Genomic DNA, 4,755 nt, shown 5'->3' on the forward strand with positions numbered 1-4,755 from the left:
TTTCTCCTTTTTCCTCTCCTCCAATGTGCTTGGAATAGATATTTCAGCTAAGTTGACATCAGCAACCTCAACATTTAACATGGAATCACCATTTTTCAACCCTTCAAGTGCTTCTTCAAAGGTTTCTTGCACCACAGTTTTCACTGCATCTAGCCGCATACACTCTCCTAGTGACTCAGGTGGATAGCTCATGGCTTTGAATACATTGAACACCATCCTCTCCTCATGTAGCCTAAGGGTAAGTTCACCCTTTTGGACATCAATGATGGCTCCAACAGTGGCTAAAAATGGCCTTCCCAGGATTATTGAAGCCTTAGCTTCTTCCTGCATGTCCAATATCACAAAGTCAGCAGGGAAGATGAAGTTTCCTACTTTCACTAGCAAGTCTTCCACTATTCAATGAGGGAATTTGAATGATCGATCTACCAATTGGAGAGCTATTCTTGTTGGTTTAGCTTCCTCAATCTTCATTCTCTTCATCATTGTTAAGGACATCAAATTTATACTAGCTCCCAAGTCACATAAGGCTTTTTCAACTGTTATTTTCCCTATGATGCAGGGAATTTGGAAGCTTCCTGGGTCCTTCAATTTTTGAGGCAGCTTGTGTTGGATGATAGCACTATATTCCTCAGTTAAGATAACAGTTTTATCATTCCTCTAGCTTCTCTTCTTGGTCATCAATTCCTTCAGAAACTTAGCATAAAGTGGCATTTGTTCTAGTGCTTCTGCAAAGGGAATGTTGATTTGAAGTTTCTTGAAAATCTTCAAAAATTTGGAGAATTGGTTGTCCTTTGCATTCTCATGAGTCGTTGAGGGTAAGGAGCCTTTGGGACATATGGCCTTAGAGCTTCTTTCTCTTCTAATGGGTTGGAAACAAGTGTTTGTGCTTCTTCTTTGGCATTTGAACTGCCCTCTTCCTTCTCTTTTTGAGTCTCCCTTGGAGTCTCTTTCAATTCCTTTCTGCTTCTGAGGGTAATAGCTTTGCATTCCTCTTTTGAAGTTGTTGGACAAGTATCCAATTTGTGCTTCAAGCTTTTGAGTGGCAACATCTTGATTTTGCCGATTGGATATTACTTCCTCCTTGAATTTTTTTATGTCGTCAAACTCTTTAGAAAGGTTTGCAAGCATAGCTTCCATTTTGGCCATTCTGTCATCATCATGTGGTGATGGTTGGTTGGTTGGAATTTGGGTGTTGAGAGTGGTTGTTGTGGTTTTGGTATGGTGGCTGTGAATGAGTATTTTGTGTGGTATGGTATGATTTTTGGTTTTGTTGGTTCCCCCACCCAAAGTTTGGGTGGTTCCTCCAACCAGAATTATAGGTTTTAGAATATGGATCATTGGCTTGCCTAGATGAGTTTCCAAGGTAATTAGCTTCCTCCCAGTTAACTCCTTCTTCTGTCTCCAATACTTCTTGGGGTGATGGTTGAGTGTGAATAGCTGCAGCCTGAGTCTTCTCCATTTGCTTGGTCAATTCAGCTAGTTGCTTGGTAATCATCTTGTTCTGGGCCAAGATTGCATCCATATGGTTCAATTCCAAGACTCTCATGTTGTTGCTTCTATCCAATGCATAAAAGTATTCATTGTCAGCCACTGTCTCTATAACATCAATGGCCTCTTCAATGGTCTTCTTCTTGTTCAGGGAACCTCCAGATGAGTGGTCAACAGCTTTCCTAGATTCACAATTCAGCCCTTCATAGAAGATGTGGATTTGCACCTACTCATTAAACATATCAAGGGGACATTTCTTTGTCAAGTCTTTGAATCTCTCCCAAGCTTCATAAAGAGTTTCACCATCCTGCTGTTTGAATGTCTGCACTTCAGTTCTTAGCCTGTTTACTCTTTATGGATGGTAGAACCTTGTTGATAAACCCCAATTTTGTGGTTTATATTGTGTAGAATTTGGGGGGTTTGTCAATATTTTTCACACTTATTCACAAGAATTGCATGGTTTTGTGTTCTCTTCCTAACATTGCTTAATGATGAAAAATATGCTTCTTTTGCCTTAAAATTGCTATATTTTGACCCTCTTTTACTACCATTCGATGCCGTGATATGTTTGTTGAGTGATTTCAGAATTTATAGGGCAAGAATGGCCTAGAAGAGAGAAAATAAGCATGCACAAGAGGAAGGAACATGAAGATTTGGATTTTGGGAACTTTAGCATGGGCGCGCACGCGCACCTCGCGCGCACGCGTGGATGAGGACAGCTGGAAGTGGCGCGCAAAGATGGACGCATCCGCACAGATTAGGAAAATCCACACTAGCGTGCATGCGCGGTAAGCTGCACGTGACCTCGTTAAAGGAAATCGTGCCTGGCAATTTCTGAGGCTCAAGAGGCCCAAATTTAAGCTGATTCTGCATGGAAAAGACCCAAGGATGCTAGGGGAAAAGGGGGGATCATTCATTTTACACTTAGACACAATTTTTAGCTAGTTTTTTGGTTTTTGTTCTTCTAGAGAGAGGAACCCTTGTTCCTCTCTAGATCTACTTTGAAGTGATCTTCCCTTGTTGAATTCTGAATTGGATCTTGTTAATTACTAGTTTTGATTGCTTAATTTGAATTCCTTAGCATAATTTTGTTTAGATCTTGTGTTAGATTTATGTTTTCTTGTCAATTGTCATTTTATACCCATTTCATGAATCTTGTGAATCTTGAATTGCTAATGTTACATTTTGTGATTTCATGGTTAATTGTGTTATTTGAGTGATTCTATGTTGATAATTGTTAGTGGGTACTTGCAAATTTCAATTTAATTGCACTTTGGAAATGTCTTTTAGTAATGCTTACCATGTGTTTGATGAAATGTTTCCTTTGATTATGGAGTAGTTTTCTTTACTCTTGGCATAAGCTAAGGGAATTGAGTGACCTTGAGTCATTGGGTCTCATTGAATTGATGATTTGAGAACCCTAGGTGATCAATTTGATACCCATTGACACTAACCCACTACTAATCTAATTAGTAGATAGGTTGGGACTTATGGGTTGATGTGATCAAATCTATTTAATGTACTTCAAGCCTAGGAGTAGATAATACGTACTTAAGGCTTTTGAGAAGTAGACTTAGTGGGTTGGTACCTCATAATTGTCAATGTTTGATATGGAGAAAAGGATGGCGATCTCAATTCCCATGTTTAGCCAAGAGTTGCTGTTCATACCCAGGGTCGAGCTGTCTGAACTGGGATGTTCAGTAGCGAAGCGACCGACTTGTTCAGGTCAAGCGGACCGACTTCTTTATGAAGAACTCGGCCAAATCGACAGCAAAGCCCAATAAAAGGGCCAAAATAGAGGAACACGACCCAAAATCTAAAGGCAATCCCAGCCTATAGAGATAAAGGCGGTTTCCTTGAAGATAAGCTGACTTCACTCAAGATAAGATAAGATAAGATAAGATAACTAACTTATCTTATCAGAAAGATCAGCCCACGCTACTATAAATACACTGGAGCACCCAGGTATAACTCATGCTCTGATTCTATATAAAAACCTGCTTAATAGCCGTGCTAACTTAGGCATCGGAGTCTCTTGTAGGTACCCCCCACCCTCCGGTGGCCAAGGATCAGCAGTGCAGTAAGTCCAACGAGTCGGACCCAATAGCTCCGGCTATCATCAGCCAGCCGGACTCGTTATCTCCGACCAATACAGAAGATCTCATCCGAGATCGACCTCCAGTTTCAGGTAACCCTCAGAACATTGGCGCCGTTGCCGGGGACCTGGAAGTAATCCCAAAACCATGGCAGATGGCCATGACAACGACCACGATTCAGATTTGGAGAACATAATGCCACACAAGACACTACGCTAAAGGATACCCCGGAATCCAACGGAGACAAAAACTCGCCAAATCCGGGAGCCATGGAAGCACTCCGAGATCATTTGAAGCAGCTAGAGAAAGAAACCCAGCAACAACGGGAGATCGGAAAAGATCTACAAAGAGAAGTACGGCGACGTCGAGAACTAGAAGAAAAACTACAGCAATTAGAAGCCGACCTCAAAACAAAAGCTCCTTGGGCCACTCCTTAAGAAAAATCACGCAAAGAACAGGACCCATTCATCAGGGAAATCATGAAGACCAAAATTCCAAAGGACTTCAAGCTTCCGGATATGGTTTTGTACGATGGCACTACAGATCCCAACCATCATCTTAGCAATTTCAGAAGCAGGATGTACCTTACCGATGCCTCGGATGCCGTTCGCTGCAAAGCTTTTCCAACAACTCTCACAAAAACGACGATCAGATGGTTCGACAACTTACCTCCGAGGTCCATATCAAACTTCGACGATCTGGCCAAAAAGTTCCTGGCCAGATTCTCCATCCAGAAGGATAAGGCCAAGCACGGACCCAGCTTACTAGGGATCAAGCAAGGAGATCGGGAAAGCCTCCGTAACTACATGGAAAGATTCAACAAAACATGCATGGACATACAAAGTTTACCAACAGAGGCCACCATCATGGGGCTTATCAATGGCTTACGAGAAGGACCTTTCAGCCAATCCATATCAAAAAAGTATCCCACCTCCTTAGACGAAGTACAGGAGCGAGCAGAAAAATACATCAACATGGAAGAGAATGCTCGGTTGGGAGAAACCTCAAAATCTGGAGCCTCCTACCGAGACAAAGACAAGGACTCCAAAAGGAAAGAAGATCGACAAGGTGAGAAAATCAAAAAGTACCACAACTACACTCCTCTCAAAGTATCCCTGGTCGACATATACAAAGAAGTTTGCCATACTGAGAAAATCCTCCCAGCGCGACC

The 4,755-nt window shown here is 41.9% G+C and overlaps 1 non-coding gene across 1 annotated transcript; it reads left to right on the forward strand.

The window, feature by feature from the left end:
* Positions 1-1,724: 1,724 nt before the first annotated feature.
* Positions 1,725-1,831, forward strand: LOC148573645 (small nucleolar RNA R71). Its single transcript, XR_015905580.1, has one exon. It is a non-coding gene; the product is annotated as a small nucleolar RNA R71 (small nucleolar RNA).
* The last annotated feature ends 2,924 nt before the right edge of the window (positions 1,832-4,755 follow it).

This window comes from Arachis ipaensis, chromosome B2 (assembly GCF_059453495.1).
Source record: "Arachis ipaensis isolate K30076 ecotype BB chromosome B2, ASM5945349v1, whole genome shotgun sequence".
Lineage (NCBI taxonomy): Eukaryota > Viridiplantae > Streptophyta > Magnoliopsida > Fabales > Fabaceae > Arachis > Arachis ipaensis.